This window comes from Mauremys mutica, chromosome 1, assembly GCF_020497125.1.
Source record: "Mauremys mutica isolate MM-2020 ecotype Southern chromosome 1, ASM2049712v1, whole genome shotgun sequence".
NCBI lineage: Eukaryota > Metazoa > Chordata > Testudines > Geoemydidae > Mauremys > Mauremys mutica.
The window spans coordinates 134073995-134095841 of record NC_059072.1 but is presented as its reverse complement, the minus strand read 5'-3'; the positions used below and the strand labels follow the sequence as shown (position 1 = coordinate 134095841).

Sequence of the window (21847 nt, the reverse complement as noted above, 5' to 3'; positions counted from 1 at the left end):
TGATCTTTTTAATGTAAAGGCCAGATCTTTGGCTAGTGTAAATCAGTGTAGCTCAATGGATTTACACCAACTGAATATCTGGTTGTTTCTGTTAATTTGCTTTGTGATTCCTCTGGGGCATGGCCTAATAGCTGAAGGACAGTACTAGAAAATATCAAGTGATCTTGGTTCTATTTCCAGTTCTCCCACAAACTTGCAATGTGAACTTGGGTGAATCACTGAAGTCAACACTTTCAAACTTGGGTACGTAACTGTAAGCTCCTAAAACCATCTGTAGACACCTAAATAAAAGGGCCTGATTTACAAGCCTTTCAGTATGTTCAAAGGTTGCATCTGAATTTTTTGCCTTGAGATATGTCTAGTGCAAGCTATTAATTATTACTTATTGTAATCATTGTTGTGGTTCATCTGAAAAGTCCACCTAAATGGGGCTATGCCTGTGTTAGTTACATTAGCTGATTAAAATATCTGATTATCCATAAATATTGCCCCCTGCAACCAGAACTTTGTAAGGTGCATAGCCATTTTTAGTATCACTTCATCAATGGAAGTTGAAGGCACTTAGCAGCTTTCTGGACTGGGCTGATAACTGAGGCCACTTTTTTTTTTGGTTTTGGGGGGGGAAGAAAGGGGGTATCATGAATCCATCCAATGTCTTCATTTCTAAGTTTTTGGAGCTAGATTCTGTGAATGGATACCCCCACGCTCACCCCTTTTCACATGCAGAGCTCCAGTGACTCACAGGTGCACCCTGGCAAATCCATGTGCCGCTTCTAGTTGATAGATGTGCAATTTTTTGAGATTTACACAGGACATCACTGGCTTTATAGTTTGCACATGACTGATCAGTTCCATCTGGGGGCATGCAGCTACTGTACATTTGTTTTACTCTGTTTTCACTATTCTTTGAAGGAGTCTGATGTTTGCTTTCCCTATTTATTTATTCAGTTTGGGTTTTTGCTATGTCAGCATATAATGGATTGTGCATGCTTGTAGTTGCTTATTCTTGATCCCTCCTCTTGTGCCAGACCAACCTCTTGTGGTAAATGTGTGAGAGGGGTAGATTGTTGCTGACTAATTCACACCTATTCTGAGTATCTTCAGTTTACCCCAAGAGGGCTCATGCATGCTCCTGTCAACAATAATGTGCTGCCTATCAGTTAAATACTCTCCCCCATGTACAATTTCATGTACTTATGCAGAGAAAACCCAGATGTGGGAGCCATATCTTTGAGGCCTAATTCTCCTCTCCACTACTCTGGTTGAAAGGCAATGCAACACTACTGATGTCCATGACATCACTCCAGTGTAAGAGGAGAATCAGACTTTATGTGGGTGAATGCCTAGAAGAAGCCCCTGGTGGAAGTGCAGCTACATCTCCAGTGTTTCCAGTATCATCCAGAACTAAACCAGACAAATGTGAAAAGTTAGCTCTATCCTTGCCCGGGATCCGTTCAATTAACATTGGTCTGTTTCTGTGTAAATGTGTTAAAAATATCACCCAATGAATTGCTCTTGACTTTAAACAGAGATCTGTTTCTCAGATGAGTGAACTCTTAAGGAATTTTCAGCAACTGCTACATCAGAAGGTTTTCTCTATTTATTGGTCTCAGAGGTACAACATTGTTTTTCGTCAATAATATCCTTTATTTGTCTAACATGCCACTGTGAACAATAAAGCTGAATTCAAGCAGTGACATGTCCAAGTAACCAAGGAAACAGAAAAGAGAGGTCTTGGCCTCCAGTATATTTTGCTATGACAGAAAAACAATGGCAGATTTAGTACTGAATGAACTAGGCTGCCACCTAGGGGTAGTAGTGAGGATGTAATATACTTGGGTGTTTGTAAGACATTTGACTTAATACTGCATAACATTTTGATTGAAAAAAAACTACAAAGATAATATTAATATGGCACACATTAAATGGATTAAAAACTGACTAACTGATAGGTATTAAAATGTAATTTTAAATGAGGATTCATCATCAAATGAGTGTGTTTCTCATGGGTCCTGCAGGGATTGGTTCTTGGCCCTATGTTATTTAACATTTTTATTAGTGATGTGGAAGAAAACATAAAATCATCACTGATGATGATGTTTGCAGAGGACACACAAATTGGGGGAGTGGTAAATAATGAAGAGGACAGGTCACTGATACAGAGAGAGACAAATTATTTGGTAAACTGGGAGCAAGCAAACAATGTGTTTCAATATGGCTATATGTAAATGTGTACGTCTAGGAAGAAAGAATGTTGGTCATACTTACACTATGGGGGACTCTATCCTGGGAAGCAGTGATTGAAAAAAGATTTGGGGTCATGGTGGATTATCAGCTTAATATGAGCTCCCGATGCGATGCTGTGGCCTAACGGGCTAAGGTGATCCTTGAATGTATAAAAAGGAGACTCTTGAGTAGGAGAAAAGAGATTATTTTACCTCCCTATTTGACAGTGGTGTGACTGTTGCTGGAATACTGTGTCTACTTCTGGTGTCCACAATTCAAGGAGGATGTTTATCAATTGGAGTGGGTCCAAAGAAGAGGTATGAAAATGATTAGAAAATATGTCTTCTAGTGATAGACTCAAGGAGCTCAATCTGTTTGGTTTAACAAAGAAGGTTAAGGGGAGACTTGATTACAGCCTATAAATACCTACGTGAGGAACAAATATTTAATAATGGGCTCTTCAGTATAGCAAAGAAAGTATAAAACAATCCAATGACTGGATATTGAAGCTAGATACATTCAGACTGGAAATAAGGCATCAATTTTTTTTATTAATGGTGAGAGTAATTAACCATTGGAACAACTTACCAAGGGTCATGGGGATTCTCCATCACTGACCATTTTAAAATCAAGACTGGATGCTTTTCTAGAAGATCTGCTCTAGGAATTACTCTGGGCCAGTTCTATGGCCTGTGTTACCCATGAGGTCAGACTAGCTGATCACAGTGGTCCTTTCCAGCCTTGTAATCTTTGAAAAATGATTGAATGCATACAAAGAATAACTTAAGTATAAAGGTACCATTATACATAGCCCATTTTCAGAGTAGAACCACACTTTCAGCTGTTTAACTTGGTCATTTAAATGGCTAATCCTTTCTAACTTAACTGCTTTGATAGATATCATATTTTTATATGGCTAATCTGTTCTTTCTCTAGTTTAGCTTCTTTAACCCATGCAATGCTTTGCATCAGATGTAACAATGCTTTTATCTATTTTTTTAAAGGTCAGATACTAACCCTTCATTGCTTGAGTCTCTACCTGCTGTAGAAAGAACCTTTGTTTGAAAAGTGGTAATGTATACCGGATGGGGAATATACTTGCCTGCTTCATCTAATTCCTCAACAAAGGTACAAAAATACATGTTCAGAGGGAACAGCCACAATTGTTTGCATGGGTCACTTGATACCCTACTAAGTTGACTACATACTCATTATTATGAAAAGGGCTCTTCTGTCTTCATTTAGGGCTGACTTACAGTGCATCCCTCATGATCATAAAGTAGTGTTATGGGGTGAAAAGTGACCTCATATCTATTTTCACCTTGGTGATTTCTGACTGGTGGCCCTGAAGGATCAATATGACATCTGGAAGTCTCATTTGTTCTATTTTCCTCTGTCATATCCAGCAGTAAGAGGAAGCTGTCAGTTTAGTTGATGTTGCTTTCCTTTCTCATCTGCGCTGGTTTTATTTTACTGAAAATAGTGTTTTTGTTTAAAGGTCTGATCCTCAGCTGGTATAAATCAGCAAAACTTCATTGGCTTCAGCTGAGGATCTGGGCCAGGTTTGCTTGTGAACAAACTAAGCAGATATAATTTAATAAATATGTAGTGGAGAGAGACTTTTGTTGTAACAAAGTGCTTTTTCTTTAACAGATTCTTCTTCTGACCATAGCTCTGCTTATCTTTTGAATGATGGTCGATTATTCTGACATTTCTCAAGCTCACCCAGGTAAATCTGTCTGGGGCTAGATTACATATTTGTAGCTGTTTAATCAAAATGATGTTTTATTCAAGGTTGTTTAGTCTGCTTTGGCTTTTATCTTGCTGCTCTTCTTCACTAATGGACTCTTTCATTTTATCTTTCATGTGAGTTTATTGAACTTGCTTAGGAACAAAGGAGTCTTCTCAGCATAGACTCAAGAATGGAATATTCCAACTGCTCATCTTCTTGCATTTAATATGAACTTTACCAGTACACTTACTTTAATAAGTTTGTTGCTTTTCTCTTCATAAATTGTCTAAAGTTTGTCATTAAGGGTAATAAGTGTAGAAACATACTGGTTGGTCTGGGTTATGCAGAGGAACTTTACTGACATTATTGATTGTTACATTCACTGATGTTTCATTCCCATGGCACCTGGTTTCAGTATTGAAGTGATTCTGAAGGGAAGTCAGGAGAGCAGTTTTGTCAATGCTAATGGGCCACACTTATCTCTGATGTAAGGCCATTGACATCAGTTGAGGTAATCACAGAAGTGAATTTGACCAACACGTCTTAGAGATGCTTGAAGTACAAAATCATGTCTATTTTCTGAGTTCAACCATACATAAAACAAGCAGCTTATTTTTTTTTCTGATTCACAAAGTTATATGAAGAGCATGTGTTACTGCGGAAGTCTTTAGTTAAAAGAAACAGATGAGCACCACCAGCTCAAACATTCTTTGCTTTATGACTGCCCATGATGTACAAATGGAAACTATCAATTTGTTTTTAGTCAGAGCTTTTGTTTTGGGCTTGCTCATGAAACACACATTCTTAATTTTATTTATTTATTTAAATTTTAATACGTATTAAATATGTAATGCTAACATGGATTTGTCAAGAACACATCATGCCAAACCAACCTAATTTCCTTCTTTCGGAGGATTATTAGCCTCGTGGATAGAGGGAAGGAAGCAATATATGGGATAAATCAAGATTTTTAGTAAGGCTTTTGACACAATCCCACATAACATTCTCATAAGCAAACTAAGGGAATGTGGTCTAGAAGAAATTGCTAAAGTTGGTGCCTGACTGATTGAAAGACTGTACTTGCAGAGGAGTTATCAGTGGTTCACTATCAAACTGGGGGATGGATCTAATATGATCCTGAAAAGGTCTGTTCTGGTCTGGCACTAGGCAATATTTTCATGAATGAGGTGAAGTGGAGAGTATGCTTCTAAAATTTGTGAATGACACTAAGCTGGGAGAGGTTTCGAGAACTTTAGAGGACAGGATTAGAATTCAAAACAATCTTGACAAACTGGAGAATTGGTCTGTAATCAACAAGATGAAATTCAATAATGACAAGTGCAAAGTACTTCACATTGGAAGGAAAAATCAAATGCACAACTACAAAATGGGGAATAACTGAGTAGGCTGTAGTGCTGCTGAAAAGTATCTGGGAGTTATAGTGATCACAAATTGAATGTGAGTCAACAAAGTGATGCAATTGCTAAAAAGACTAAGGCTTGCCTACACTGCCACTTTCAGTGCTGAAACTTTATTTGCTCAGGGGGGTGAAAAAACTCCCCCCCTGAGCAATGCAAGATTCGGCGCTCTAAAGTGGAAGTATAGATAGTGCTACAGCACTGGGACCCATTCCCCTCGCAGAGGTGGTTTTATTACACCACTGGGAGAGCTCTCTCCTGGCGCTGGAGCAGTGACTACACAGCCATGTTAAAGCGCTGCCTGACTGGGCACTATTAGTAGCACCATGGTGACTGAGGTTTCTGCAACACTGAGAAGAGTGCAGGCTTAATTGAAGCCAGTTAATCAGTTTCTGTTGGGGATTACACTTGGGCGGCAATTGCTATGCGAATGAGACAGTTGTCTCAGAAATTGGGAGGACATAAATGGGAGGAACAAGGCGCTCACAGTCAAGCTCAGAGTCTGAAGATAGGGTTGCCAGGTGTCCAGTTTTTTACTGGAACACCTGGTTGAAAAGGGACCCTGGTGATTTTAATCAGCACAATTTACCGGGCTGTTAAAAGTCCGGTTGGCCGCAGCGGCTAGCTCCACGCAACTCCTGGAAGTGGCCAGCATGTCCCTCCAGCTCCTAGATGCAGGGGCAGCCTGGGGTGTTGCACGCTGCCCCTGCCCTGAGCGCCAACTCCACATCTCCCATTGGCCAGGAACCACAGCCAATGGGAGCTGCGGGGGTGGCACCTGTGGACGGGGGCAGCGCACAAAGCTCCTGGCTGCCCCTGTACCTAGGAGCCAGAAGGATAGGATGGCCGCTTCCCGGGAGCTACCTGAGATAAGTGCCGCCCAGAGCCTGCATCCAAAACCCCCTCGCACACACCAACACCCTACCCTAGGCTTGAGCCCCCTCACACACACAAACTCCCTCCTAGAGCCTGCAACCTAACCCTCTGACCCAGCTCAGAACCCCCTCCTGCACCCAAACTCCCTCCTGGAGCCTGCACCCTCTCCTGGGCCCCCACTCCCTGCCCCAGCCCTAATCCCACTCTTGCACCCCAAACCCCTTATCCCTGGCCCCACCCCAGGGCCTGCACCCCCAGCTGGAACTGTCACCCCCTTCCACCCCCTGCCCCAGCCCAGTGAGAGTGAGGGAGGTGGGAGAAAGGGGGGATGGAGTGAGCAGGGGCAGGGCCGGGGGTGGGGCTTCAGGAAAGGGGTGGAGCAGGGGTGGGGCAATGGTGTTCAGCTTTCTACAATCAGAAAGTTGGCAACCCTATCAGAAGATGAGCCTGGACTGAGGAGAGAAGGCTTCATGGAAGTCTTCTGCTGTAAGCCTGCAATGCACTCGTTGTATTTTATCAGTGAAGAATCAATGGACATGTGATGAAAGGCTAACAACCTGATGTGTGTTTGTGGTTGAGATCAAGAAATAGGCCAGGCAGTGTGGCACGCTAGGTAGCAATGGAGGCACCCAGTTGCAGATGTATTAACAGGAGTGTTGAATGTAATTGCCTTGCTCTGTTTGGCTCAGTTAGAGTACTGTGTCCAATTCTGGGTGCCATACTTAAGAAAGATGTGGACAAGTTGGAGAGAGTCCAGAGGAGATCAACAAAAATGGTCAAGGTTTTCTAAATGTTTTATCTGAGTAAAAATTAAAAAAAATGTTTAAGACTTGAGAAAAGAAGACTGCGGGGGTGTGCGGGGGGGAGGCTTGATAACAGTCTTCAAATATGATAAGGGCTGTTATAAAGAGGACAGAGATCAATTGTTCTCCATGACCACTGAAGGTAGGACAAGAAGTAATGAGCTTAATCTGCAGCTAGGGAGATTTAGTTTAGTTATTCGGGGTGGGGGGGGACTCTCTAACTATACGGGCAGTCAAACTCTGGAGTAGGCTTTCAAGGGAGGTTGTGGAATCTCCATCACTGGAGGATTTTAAGACCAGGTTAGACAAGCACCTGTCAGGGATGGTCTAGGCTTACTTGGTCCTGCCGTAGCACAGGGTGCTGGACTCGAGGACCCCTCAAGGTCCCTTCCAGCCCTAATTTTTATGACTATATGTTATGATCAGTTTATAATAAGTTCTCTCCCCCCTCTTTTCTTTTTTACATGAGGATCCATATGTCACTGGGTTTTATGGACAAATAAAACATTAGATCTCACAGTGTAAAAATACCAAATGCAAAAGTTGTGTTTTAAATGTAAATTTCCATAGGCAATTCTGTTCCACTTGGATCCTTGCTCTTTCTGTTTTCAGTGAGCTAATCTTATTTTTACAAACAAAGAGCTGGGGGCATAGGCACCGACTCCATGGGTGCTCCAGGGCTGGAGCATGCACGGAAAAAAATTAGCAGGTGCCTAGCACCAAATGGCAGCCAGCTCCCCACTTCCCCTCCAGTGCCTCCTGTTGGCTGGCGGCCTTGCCAATCAACTCCTCCCCCTCCCTCCCAGCACCTCCTGCCCGCTGCAATCAGCTGTTCCGCGACATGCAGGAGGCACTGGGGGTGGGGAGGAGGAGTGAGGACAAGGCACTCTTGAGTGGGGTGGAGGTGGGGCGGGAGCAGGAAGAGGCAGAGTGGCGGCTTGGGAGAAGGGGTGGGCTGGGGACAGGGCCTGGGGTGGAGCGGGGGTAGGGGTTTGGAGGAAGGGGTCGGGTGGGGGTGGGGCCTTGGGCAGCACAGGGGGTTGAGCACCCTTGGGGCCCAGAGGAAGCCAGCTCCTGTGGCTGGGGGTATCAGGAAGCACCATTGAGTCAAGTCAAAGACTGAACTCTAACAACTATCTCGGGAAGTCAGTCCCTTGGGCAGCAGAGACTGAACAGCATAGGTATCATTTCCAGAAATTACAGTGCTGACAAAAGAAGCAGATGGAGGCAATTGAACAAATCTCTGACAGAGCAGAGCTAACACATGCTAATTTACTGGGTCAAATCAATCTTTGGCCTATGATGGAGGAATCAGCTTCTGAAGTGAAAATGCTGCCCCCGCCTAGATTCTTCATCACTAGCTCACTGATTTTATAGCCCAGCCTCTTTCTCATCTTGGATTGGTGGTAGAGTTAACCTCTTGTTTTTCCACACATTCTCCTTCCCTAATATTTCATTTGATACATGTATTTCTCTGTGTGCCATCTGTAAAATGGGCATCATCATCATAATTTACTACGTAGCATGTAGGAAGCCAAGTTCAGGACCCCATTGTCTTAGGGGCTGTACAAAGACACAACAAAAAGCTGGTCTGTGTCCCAAAGGACACACAATATAATACTCCCTTTCTCTCAGCCTTTGTTTGCCTTGTCTATTTAGGCTATCAACAGCTTGTGGCAAGAACTTTCTCTAAACTGTGCTCATACAGGGTTTAGCTCAATGGTGCCCTGATCTTACTTGAGGATTCTTGACTTTACAATCAATAATAATGATGGATACAGCTCCATTCATGCCATTAGGGATTGTTAGATTGTCATGATGTTACAGTGTTGCAGGGAGATGGTCAAACTGATTCACTAGATCAGTGGTTCTCAATCAGGGGTACATGTACCCCTGGGGGTACTCTCGTGTCTTCCAGGGGGTACATCAACTCATCTAGATTTGCCTAGTTTTACAACAGGATACATAAAAAGCACTAGCAAAGTCAGTACAAACTAAAATTTCATACAGACAATGACTTGTTTATACTGCTCTATATACTATACGCTGGCAGGTAACTACAATAGTTGTATTCCAATTGATTTATTTTAGAATGATATGGTAAAGATGAGAAAGTAAGTAATTTTTCAGTAATAGTGTGCTGTGACACTTTTGTATTTTTATGTCTGATTTTGGAAACAAGTAGTTTTAGGTGAAACTTGGGGGTACGCAAGACAAATCGGACTCCTGAAAGGGGAACAGTAGTCTGGAAAGGTTGAGATCCACTGTCCTAGAGAACCCTTCAAAACTGAAGGATTCTGCCATTCTATTTTGGTGTGCTTTTCTGTTTCATTTTATATATATGTGAACTCCTTTCCTCACTTTGTCTCTCCCCTCCCTGCCATCACTTACCAGAAGGCAAATATTTTCCTTGTATTGCACACCAAGGAACCCAGTTGCCTTCAGTGGGGATGCCCATGGTGACAGTACAGATTTTGGCCTTATCTTTTTCCCTTCTCTCTCTATATATAGTTTACTATATTGGCATCCAGTGCTGCAGTATCAACCCCTCTTTGTACCATGCTGATTCACACATTTAAAAAATATCTGTAGTTTTTCTTGCACTATTTAATTGTCTAAGAAACCTTTTGATCTACTTTCTCAATATTTTCCTGAGAGGGCAGACTATTCATTTATCTGAATGTATATAGATTTGTATCAGTCAGTAAGTGCCTATCCTTTGCTGTGGGTGATTCATAATTCTTAAAATGAACCTTTGTAACCAAATCCTCAAATCACTACTTTACTAACATATCAGAATGCACATCCCACCACAGATGACAAAGAGTGAATAACAGGCAACCCCGATAAAATATTTCAACCTTTCAGGCAACCTCCTTTCCAAATAGCTGTGAGAAAATATGGGCCTTACAGCTTGACTGGAATAATACTAAATGTAGGCTCTGGAGGACCAAGGCCTGCTCAAAAAGCACTAAGCAACAAAGCACTTATATATGTGCTTAATGTAACTGGTATTGTTAATAATACTTAGCTCTTGTACAGCGCTTTTCATCAATAGATCTCAAAGGAGGTCAGTATCATTAATGAGACTTACATAGGTGCTTAAAGTTAAGCATGTGCTTAATTGCTTTGCTGAATAGGGGTGGACTTCTGCCTGATTCTCACAGCTGGTCTACACTACCACTCAAGTTGATGTAACTTACGTTGCTCAGGAGCAACGACAGTCCCGAGTGACATAGGTTACATCGACTTAAAGCGGTGTCTACACCGCGCTGTGTCGGCAGGAGGCGCCAACATAGCTTCTGCCTCTCATGGAGATGGAGTAATTATGCTGACGGGAGATCGCTGTCCTGTCGACATAGCGCGTCTTCACTAGGCGTGCTACAGCAGTGCGGATGCATCACGGTTGCTGTGCATCTGCAGCACCGTAGTGTAGACTTGCCCTTAAGTCCCCTTTAAATGGTCAGATCAGTATAAAGGGAACTTAGTACCTGAGAATCAGGTTGTAAAGTCCAGAGCCTCAAGGATATTTAGATGCCTAATTCCCACTCAAATGAATGGGAGTTAAGATGTTCATGAGAATTTAGGGGCCTAACAGCTTAAATACCTTGCTGAATCAGGGCCCAGTTAGGGTGGAGGGGGGTGAGGAAATTATCTAAGTCTCACAGCAGTAAAGGATATGCCAAAAGAGAAAATCAATAACATAGAGCATCAAACATCCCCCAATCTGAGTGAGTTTTTTCACAGGTGGGTCAAAAACATTTTTGACAGAATTTTTAAACAGGGCTTAATTTTAGATAAGAGCCTCTGAAGAGACCTGGTTCTTTTCTCACTTACACTGACATAAGGCAGGAGTTACTCCCTTGTGTTGAATGCAGTTACAACAGGGGTAAAATTCATGTGACAGACAGGCTCATACCCTTTGAGTTTAATATTATCACAGTCTCCAGTGTATGTCAGACTGGAAATAAGGTGTAAACTTTAGGGTAAATCTGGATGAAGGGTGCTCTAAAAAAAGCTTATGATCATTTCCTTTTACTGATAAAACATCTTCTTGCTCCTCCCTTTGGACCTTATTCAGTCATTACTCAGGCAGACTCCCAACTCTAGCTCGAGAAAGGACAGAGTGAAAATTGCAGGATCTCAAGGTTTGGACTCTGGGCGGTGCGGTGCCTCTCTAGTATTGAGTTCAGCTTTGAGAGCGAGCCAGAGCTGACTTGTGTAATCAGGTGGCGCTCTAAGCCTATCTGACATTGACACTTGCGCTGAGGCTGGCAGGTGGAAGAGGAGAACCAAGAAAGGATCAGGGAACTGTTTGACAATTTTCTAAATCAGGCCTGAGCAGAGGTGTAGTGACTACTGACAGTGGAATTCTCCCTCCCACTCATGTTGCAAATTAAGGGAATGAGTGCACCCACTGACAGTGTGTTAATAGTTTGATTAACCAGCAAGGAAGGCTCCGGAGCTCTTGAGCTGCTCACTGGAACAACTCAGAGGAGCCTGACTGCTGAGGCAGGAAAGGTGATGCTATTGGCATTGAAAGGGAAGTGTGGAACCAGAAACTTTGATTTGCTCCACTGTTTCTGGGAGGGTCGTATTTGATCCCTACAGGCTGTCGTGCAGTAGCCATCACAACTATGCCGTATATATCAAACACCTGAAAGCTGGGGGTCTGTGTGTTGGGTGAAGTGATGTATCCTTGCTGGGATATGCTGGCCACTTACCAGACTGAATAAACAAAGGTAACGTTCCCTGGCAAGGCAATTGTTCAGCTATGTCACCACTATTACTGCTGTGAAGATTATTTGTTGGAAACAAAGTAAAGAGCCCTTAGAAGGAAGAAGTGCTGGTTTTTATAGGTACAGGGGTTCCTTTACAGAGCACTGTTCTTTACTTTAGTGAAGCCTGGCGAAGGATCAGACAAGACAAAACTGCGGAAGCTCCCACTGGATCAGAGTCAAGAAACCTGAATGATTCCTTGCTAAATCCCTGTGCAGGCATGTCAGGCTTTTGGCACCCCACCCCCTTATCCGCCTGTGGAGGGTTGTATATAATGTGTAAACAGCTGTACATAAACACATGAGAAATACACAGAATGCCACCACTATCCACATAGGGCCTGGGTCACATTCACACACAGGCCCTTTTTAAACCACCACAGCAGTGCAAATCTACTGTAATTTGCACCCACTTTTAGATACCATTATACTGTGTGATAGACACAGGCCAGTTGGGTATAGCAGAAGGCAGATATACTGGCAGTTTTCTGTTCCTTGACTGACCAGAGCAGGGGCTGCTCCAGGCTAATGAGAACACCTGACTCTAATTAACCTGTAAAGAGTCAGGTGAGGCCATTAAGGTAATGTGACCACCTGACTCTAATTAAGGCCCTGCTGATACTATAAAAAGGGCTCACTCTAGTCAGGCAGAGGAGAGCTAGGGGAGAGTAACCAGCCCTTCAGCTGCACTTCATAAAGACACCCTCAAACTATCCGTAAGGGAGCCCTAAGGTAAGGGAGAAGCAGGAGCGCTGTGGGGAAGTGGCCCAGGGAAATGTAGCAACTCTGGCAGTGAAAAGTTAGCTACCAACAGCTGCTACCATTAGGGTCCCTGGGCCAGAACCTGGAGTAGAGATTGGGCCCAGGTTCCCCCCAACCCACCACTACAGGAACATCTCCTGGGAGGGTGTAAGCCGCGCGGCCTGGGCTACCGCCGCGGCGTCAGCGAGGGAGGGGTGGTTTCCCTGTCTCTGACTGGCTGAGGTCCGCAGCGCGCCCCTCAGGCAGGGGAGCGCCGGCAGGAGTCTCTAGCGTACCCCTCTAGCAGGGGAATGCCGGCAGGAGTTCGCAGCGCACCCCTCAGGCAGGGGAGCGCTGGCAGGAATCTCTAGCGCACCCCTTTAGCAGGGGAGCGCCAGCAGGAGTTCGCAGCGCGCCCCTCAAGCAGGGGAGTGCTGGCAGGAGTCTCTAGCGTACCCCTTTAGCAGGGGAACGCTGGCCGGGGTTCGCTTACCCGCACCTCAGGTTCGGCCGGATAGACCACGGCTGGCAGCTCCAGCTCCTCCACGGGCTCCGGATCCTCCTGTCCCTCGGAGCACTCGGCGCCAGGCAGTCCCGGGGAGTCCCGTCCTTCCCCTTGGTCGGGCTTCCCTTGGCCCCGCGCCTCACCGGGGTTGGCAGCCAGGTCGGAAGGGAGCAGCGCGGCGTCTGCGTCCACCTCCCTCCGTGGTGCTGCCCCGACTGAGCAAAGGGCCCCGCCCTTTGTACTCCACGTTCCGCCCCTCCCGTCGCTGGGGTCGGACCAAACTTGGCCTGGCCCCGCCCCCTCCGGCGGAGAGTGCGGCGGTTTCCGCTCCGGCTCGGAGGGAAGCCACCCTGGCTTCCTACATACCCCACCCCTCAAATCCAGCTCCCGGTCCCCGGAGCTGGCATCCCCAGCCTCCCCGAGGCGGGACAGGAAATCCGCGTTGGCGTTATCGCGTCCCGCCCGGTGGCGGATCGAAAATGCATAGGGTTGCAGCATGAGGTACCACCGCTGAAGCCGGGGATTCGTGTCCTTCATCTCATTGAGGCATTTCAGGGGGCCGTGATCCGTAATAAGCGTAAAGGGGGCTCCAAGGAGGTAATAGCGGAGGGCGTCCACTGCCCATTTAACCGCCAGGGCCTCTTTCTCCAGGACGGAGTAGTTCCGCTCTCTGGGGAACAGCTTCCAGCTCAGATAAACAACCGGGTGTTCCTCCCTGTCCACCTCCTGCGAGAGGACCGCCCCAAGCCCCACGTCGGAGGCGTCGGTCTGCACGATAAAGTCGCGATGAAAGTCTGGGCTGAAAAGTACTGGCTCGCTACACAGCCGGGCTTTAACCGCTTGAAAGGCCTCCTCACAGTCGGCCGACCAGTCCACTCGGCGAGGGCTATTCTTAGTCAAGAGGTCGGTCAAAGGGGCCGTAAGGGTTGCAAAGTGGGGTACGAAGCGCCGGTAGTACCTAGCTAAGCCCAAGAACTGCCGTACCTGTTTCTTCGTAGTCGGCGGCGGACATTCCTGGAGTGCTTGGACCTTCCCGACAAGGGGCCGTACGAGTCCCCGACCCAAGGTGTAGCCCAGGTAAGTGATCTCTTCTCATCCGATTTGGCATTTCTTGGGGTTGGCTGTAAGCCCGGCGGCGCGAAGATCCCGGAGGACCGCTGCTACCTGGTTGAGATGATTCTCCCAGTTACTGCCATAGATGACCACATCATCCAGGTAGGCCGCGGCGTAGGTAGTATGTGGTTGCAGAACCCGATCCATCAACCGCTGGAAGGTTGCCGGGGCCCCATGGAGGCCGAACGGCATCCGGGTGAAATGATAGAGTCCAGAAAGGGTGGCAAAGGCCGTCTTCTCCTTGGATCGCGGCTCCAAGGGGATCTGCCAGTATCCTTTCGTAAGGTCTAGGATGGTGATGTAATGGGCTTCCCCAAGTCGATCCAGGAGCCCGTCTACGTGGGGCATGGGGTACGCATCAAACTTTGAAACGGCGTTGACCCTCCGGAAGTCAATGCAGAACCGCCGGCTCCCATCGGGCTTGGGGACAAGGACGACGGGGCTCCGCCACTCACTTTGGGAGTGCTCAATAACCCCTAGTTCCAACATTGCTTGGACTTCTTCTTCCACGGCCTCCCGCATTCGCCTAGGCAATGGCCGGGTCGTCCCCCGGACCACCACCCCGGGGTCGGTTTGTATCACATGGTGGGCCAGTGTAGTCCGCCCGGGTTTTGTGGTGAAGGTCTTGGGGAACGCATTGACTAAACAGGTAGCCTGTACTTGCTGCTCAGGGGTGAGTGTCTCTGCGAGCTGGGGCCCGCCGGTTTCAGACACCTCAGGGAGTCCCGGCCCCAGGTCCGGCTCGGGGGGGTACGGGGCAATTAGTAGCCCTTCCCGTTCCTTCCAGGGCTTCAACAAGTTTATGTGGTAAATCTGCTTTTCCTTCCGGCGGCCCGGTTGCCGGATTTCATAAGTGACTGGCCCCAGCCGGCGGAGCACCTCGAAGGGGCCCTGCCAGCGGGCAAAGAGTTTTCATTCCTCCGAGGGGAGTAGGAGGAGGACGCGATCCCCCGGTACGAACGTTCGGGCCTGCGCGCCCCGATTATATTGCCCCTCCTGGGTTCTCTGGGCTGTGTTTAGGTTTTCCCTGGCCAGCTCACCCACGCGGGCGAGACGCCCCTGTAGTTGCAAGACATACTGCAGGAGGCCCTGCGCCGCGGACAGTGTGTGTTCCCACGTTTCCCTTAGGAGGTCCAACACGCCGCGGGGCCGTCGCCCATAGAGGAGCTCAAATGGAGAGAACTTCGTGGAAGCCTGCGGAACTTCCCAAATCGCCAGTAACAAAGGGGGGAGTAGTTGATCCCACTGGCGGAGGTCCTGGGTGGGGAAGCATCGCAGCATCCCGTTCAGGGTCCGGTTGAACCGCTCGACGAGTCCATCCGTCTGGGGATGGTAGACCGAGGTCTGCAATTTCTTGATCCCTAGCAGGGCACATACCTGACGGAACAGCTTAGACGTGAAGTTGGTTCCCTGGTCGGTGAGAATCTCCCGAGGGAGGCCCACTCTGGAAAAGATCTTCAGGAGCTCTGCCGCAATAGTGTGGGCGGTGATACTGCGTAAGGGGACGGCCTCGGGGAAGCGGGTGGCGTAGTCCATCATGACCAGAATATATTGATGCCCGGCCTGACTTTTGGGGAAGGGCCCGACCAGGTCCATCGCTACCCGCTCAAAGGGCACACCCACGATTGGTAAGGGAACCAAAGGGGCCTTCCGGACACCCGCGGAGGCAGCGTGTTGGCAGTCCGGGCAGAACATACAGTAGTCCTTCACCTCGCGGTGAATACCGGGCCAGAAGAACTTGGCCAGGACCCTAGCTACGGTCTTCTCCGGGCCTAGATGGCCTGCGGCCGGGATGTCGTGGGCCAGCTTCAGGACGGCCTGCCGGTGAATGCGGGGGACCACGAGTTGGGTCCGGACCTCTTCGGTTCGAGGGTCTCGCTCCACGCGGTAGAGGCGGTCGCGGCTGAGCTCGAACCTAGGCCATTGGGTAGTTCGGTGGGCGTCCACGACATCCCCCTCGACTTAGGCAAACCGGAGGGTAGGGTCCTCCCGTTGATCCCGGCTAAAGTCCACGGTGCCGTCAGAGGGACGCCCTGTCCCCTGTCCGTCCAGGCCGGGGATGAGAAATGGGGCAGCCTCCGGATTGGCCCGGGTACTGGGGCCGCTATCGGTTTCTGAGGACGGAGGACGCCCCCTCGAACGCCTCGGCCGGGGATAAGAATCGGAGCACCTCGACAAAACCTGGCCAGTCCCGGCCCAGAATAACCGGATAGGCCAGGGACGGGGCCACTGCCACGTTCAGTAACTGGGTTGCTCCGTTCAGCGTGAGTGGGACCTGGACCGTGGGGTACGGTCTTACGTCGCCATGGATACACTGGATCCGAACCTCCCCCATGCTCCGCTGGCCATCTGGAAGGAGCGCCTGGCGAACAAGAGTCTGTCCACAGCCTGAATCGATTAGACCCACCACGTGGGTCCCGGCAACCTCCATGGGAGCCGTTACTTTGGCCGCGGAGGGCGGGCGGGCTCGACGCTCCCCAGCATACACGCGGCCAAAGTCGCACTCCATCGCCGTACAGTCTCGTTGCAGGTGGCCGTTCTCCCCACACCGGAAGCAGGGGCCTAGTTCCGGGCTCCCGGAACGGGTGGGGGCGCCGGGGGGCGCGCGGGGTTGGCCAGGTCCTGGGGGCCGGGTCCAGCGTCCGGAGCCGGTATGCGGTGGCGCTCTGGGTGTCGGGGAGAAGAGGTCCCGCCGCCCTCTGGCCGCCGGCCTCGGGGCGGCGTCCCAGGCTTGGAGCTGGGCCCCCTCTCCAGTCTTTGAGTGCCCGGTCCTACCTGGGGGCCGCGGGCGGCCGGCCCTAGAGGGGCCTCGGCTTCTAGAAAGTCCTCCATGAGGGTGATGGCCGCTCACAGTGTTTGAGGTCGGTGCCGCAACACCCACGCCCGTCCGGGCGTCGGGAGAATGTGTATGAATTGTTCAAGGATGATCTGTTCTGTCACGTCCGCCGCAGTTCTACGCTCGGGCTGTAGCCACCTGCTAGCTGCGTCTTTTAGTTCCTGTGCGATGACCCGGGGCCGGGCGCCTGGAGGATACCGCTTTCCCCGAAACCGCCGTCGAAAGGTCTCGGGGGTAATGTCGAAAGCGTCCAAGATGGCGGCTTTCACTCGCGCATAAACCCGAGCCTCATCGTCGGGGAGCCCCCGGTAAGCCTTCCGCGCGGGCCCCGTCAAATAGGGGGCGAGGAGGGTCGCCCACTGGTCCGGTGCCCACCCGGCCACTGCCATCACCCGCTCAAAGGTGACGAGATACGCCTCGGGGTCATCCTCGGGCCCCATCTTGGCCAGACGAACCGGTGGTGCAGGGGGGGCAGGTGAAGCGGCCCCCCCTGGTGGAACGCCACCGGGGCTCGGCCACAGGGTGGCGAGTTGCTGGAAACATTGGGTCTGTTGCTCCCGATGCTGGACCCCCAAGGTTTGAAGTAGCTGCTGCTGGTGGGCCCCCAGCTGTTGTACGAGCTGCTGCTGCTGCTGCTGCTGGCTTTCGGCCAGGAATTAAATAAGGGCCTCCATCTCCATCTTCAACCCAGGGCGTCAACTGTGCCCTGGCCCTAATCCCTTCCGACAGGGATAGGTTCAAGTCCCTGGTCAGGTGCCACTTGTAAGCCGCGCGGCCTGGGCTACCGCCGTGGCGTCAGCGAGGGAGGGGTGGTTTCCCTGTCTCTGACTGGCTGAGGTCCGCGGCACGCCCCTCAGGTCGGGGAGCGCCGGCAGGAGTCTCTAGCGCACCCCTCTAGCAGGGGGACCGCTGGCAGGAGTTCGCAGCGCGCCCCTCAGGCAGGGGAGCGCTGGCAGGAGTCTCTAGCGCACCCCTCTAGCAGGGGAACGCTGGCAGGAGTTCGCAGCGCGCCCCTCAGGCAGGGGAGCGCCGGCAGGAGTCTCTAGCGTACCCCTCTAGCAGGGGGACTGCTGGCAGGAGTTCACAGCGCGCCCCTCAGGCAGGGGAGCGCCGGCAGGAGTCTCTAGCGTACCCCTCTAGCAGGGGAACGCAGGCAGGAGTTCGCAGCGCGCCCCTCAGGCAGGGGAGCGCTGGCAGGAGTCTCTAGCGCGCCCCTTTAGCAGGGGAGCGCCGGCAGGAGTTCGCAGCGCGCCCCTCAGGCAGGGGAGCGCTGGCAGGAGTCTCTAGTGCACCCCTTTAGCAGGGGAGCGCTGGCAGGAGTTCGCAGCGCGCCCCTCAAGCAGGGGAGCGCTGGCAGGAGTCTCTAGCGTACCCCTTTAGCAGGGGAACGCTGGCAGGAGTTCGGAGCGCGCCCCTCAGGTTCGGCCGGATAGACCGCGGCTGGCAGCTCCAGCTCCTCCACGGGCTCCGGATCCTCCTGTCCCTCGGAGCACTTGGCACCAGGCAGTCCCGGGGAGTCCCGTCCGTCCTCTTGGTCGGGCTTCCCTTAGCCCCGCGCCTCACCGGGGTTGGCAGCCAGGTCGGAAGGGAGCAGCGCGGCGTCTGCGTCCGCCTCCCTCCGTGGTGCTGCCCCGACTGAGCAAAGGGCCCCGCCCTTTGTACTCCGCGTTCCGCCCCTCCCGTCGCTGGGGTCGGACCAAACTTGGCCTGGCCCCGCCCCCTCCGGCGGAGAGTGCGGCGGTTTCCGCTCCGGCTCGGAGGGAAGCCACCCTGGCTTCCTACAGAGGGGAAGTCAGGCCCCTGTCAGGACAGGAGGCTAAACTGTTCTGAAATAAGCCCCAGGGACAACAGAGACTGTGGGAGTTCTCTCACCAACCTCCTTGCTGGCCTATGATGAAAAGGGCTCAGTAGACTGTAACCCTGGCCCTAGAGAGAGAAGGGCTACGTGGAGGGTCACAGTGAGCCACTGAGGCTAGCATAAACCGCCTAGAAGCGCAGGGCCCACGGGGGCAAGGTCAGAACTTTGCCACAACTGCCAAAGTGGGCCTGATGGGCCTACATTCCCTTTCACAGCCACTCCAGGATTGCTAACCTTTCCTTTCCTTTGTGCTTTTTTTTTTTCCTTTTCATTTTGTAACCTAGCTAGGGCACCAATCACCTGCCAAAATTCACACAGCGATTACCTTGACTATATAAATAGTCCTTTGGTTGGTGACTTTTCCAGGTATTAAGGAATGTTTATGTAACAAAAGAGACAGATGGACAATGACTCTCTGAGGGACAGAAGACAAAATCTGGTGTATTTAGGAAAGCGGATGCTGTGTGTTGGGACTGTGCAGTCTGCCTTCTGAATAAATAGCCTCAAACATTCATGCTCCTTTTGATAAACAACACTAATTGAAAAGTGAAATATAAAGGGGTTTTTTATATATATAGTTTTGAGTGAGTCTTACAGAGGCTTTCATATATATTTCAAATAAAAACAAGATTAAGCTAGGCAGTGGATCCCTGTAATGGAAATCCCAAATGGCTAGAGGTTATCAGAGGGTCTGTTCTCCTGTCAGTATACCTGCCCAACTCCCAATAGCATTGGTAGGAGATTGTGCACACGTCAAAGGCAGAATAGTCTCAGTTTAGCTTCGATGTTTGTAAGTGGAATTTTTTAGTGGTTGACTACATAAAAAGCCTTTTTCTAACTGGATAGGTAGCTCAGGAGATTGCAAATGGGCTACTGATCCTTTCAAGTCTAGGTCATTGCTTGGAATCTAGAACATGTTAAGGAACAGGAGTGTGGTAGTGGAAGAAAAAATGCATGACTAGTTCAATCCAATTTCATGGACAGGCTAGCTCTAGGGAGGAGATACAAAGGGTGAAATCCTGGCACCACTGACGTCAGTGAGAGCCTTCTCATTGACTTTGCGGCCAATGCAGCGCCTCTCTTGTGGGTGCCCCAGCTCTTTGTGAGGGACAGATAGCTCAGTGGTTTGAGTATTGGCCTGCTAAACTCAGGGTTGTGTATTCAATCCTCAAGGGGGCCATTTAGGGAACTGGGGTAAAAAGTCTGGGGACTAGCCTTCCTTTGAGCAGCAGGTTGGACTAGATGACCTCCTGAGGTCCCTTCTAACCCTGATATTCTATGATTTCAGTGGGGCCAGGATTTCTGGGAGTTAAATGCCCAAACGCCTTTGTGAATCTGGGCCTAGTTCTCCAAGGCCCAAAACCTGTAATTTAGGGACCTACAACAATCACCTGAGGGTTAAATCAAAATCCACCTCCCCAACTTTCTAAACTGTTTTTCTTTTTGAAAGCTTTATGTTGGCTCCAAATTTTCCAGGTTCAATGATCTTTATGCACTTTCTCAGGGTTAGCTTTCATTATTCTTACTCATGCTGAGTAATAGCTTAATTCACAATTAATCCTGCTGATTTTAATGGGACTACTTGTGGAAGTACGGAGCTACTCACTGTGAATCTGGCACTAAAAAAATATTGCACACTGTCTGGGACAGACCCATCTCTCTACCAGACACTTCACAGAGAAGGTTGAATGCATTTCTTTGGGTTTAGGATCTTTTTTAAGAAAGAAGAAAGGGGAAATGAAAATGTCTTGGAATGCTTCAAATGCCTCTCACTTACTTTGTGCACTTAGAATGCCCAAGATCCACACAATGTGGCAACCTTTTCACAAAAGCATAATAAAACTACAAAAAAATGCTTCTGAAAGAGCTTTCCTGGCCTTTCTGAGATGGCAACTTATTTCATAACAAATACCCTGCTTTTGTAGCAGGCATCAGGGAATTACTTAGAGTTGGTCTTGCAAGATCAGAGGTGGGCAAACTATGGCCTGCGGGCCCCCGAGCTCCTACCCCTGACCCCTCTCCTGATGTTCCCCCTCCCCCACAGCCTCAGCTCACCCTGCCGCTGGTGCAATGCTCTGGCCGGAGGGGCTGTGAGCTTGTGGGGCAGCACAGCTGCAGAGTCCAGCCTGACCCGGTGCATGGTGGCGATGGTATGGCTGGCTCCAGCCAGGTGGCACAGCTGTAGTGCCGCCAGCCACCGGTGCTCCAGGCAGCGCCCTAAGGGGGCAGGGGGTGGGGGTTGAATAGAGGGCAGGGGAGTTCAGGGGGTGCTCAGGGGTGGGGGTGTGGATAAGGTATGGGGCAGTCAGAGGGCAGGGAACAGGGGGGTTGAATTGGGACAGGGGTCCCGGGGGGGGCAGTCAGGAATGAGAGGAGGGGTTGGATGGGGCAGTGAGGGGCAGTCGGGGGCAGGGGTTCTGGAGGCAGTCAGGGGACGGGGAGAAGGGGTAGTTGGATTGGGCAGGGGTCCACAGGGGACAGTCAGGAAGGAGCGGGGGGGGGGTTGGATGGGTGGTGGTGGATGGGGCAGGGGTCCTGGGAGGGCCATCAGGGAAAAGGGGGGGTTGAATGGGGCAGGAGTACCAGGAGGGGGAATGGGAGGGGGAACCAGGTCATGAGCCCCTCCAGTAACCGGCCCTCCATACAATTTCTGAAACCTGATGCGGCCCTCAGGCCAAAAAGTTTGCCTGCCCCTCGGCAAGATGCTAGGGCCCAGATCATAAAAGGTATTTAGGTTTTTAACTTCCATCAGTTGGAAATTAATGGGAGTTGGGAGCCAAAATAGCTTGATTGATCTGGGCCAAAGTATCTTCAACTCCCATTGATTTCAATAGAGTAGAGAGAGTGCACCTTGCAGGATCCGGCCCATAAGTAGGACTTATAATAACATTATCTGCAATAAAAATAATATAAAGATGTTCTAGACAGTGAGCTCACAATCAGGCCCATTAACATGGGGGT

General features: G+C 49.8%; 1 long non-coding RNA gene across 3 annotated transcripts in view; it reads left to right on the top strand.

Annotated features, from left to right (window-relative positions):
- The window catches only part of LOC123361681, a 55094-nt gene that overhangs the window by 18720 nt on the left and 14527 nt on the right, over nt 1-21847 (top strand). For all 3 annotated transcript variants that reach the window (XR_006576190.1, XR_006576189.1, XR_006576191.1), the window contains exons 2-3: nt 3231-3354; nt 3880-3955. This is a non-coding gene — a long non-coding RNA (uncharacterized LOC123361681). The remainder of the gene's footprint in view (nt 1-3230; nt 3355-3879; nt 3956-21847) is intronic.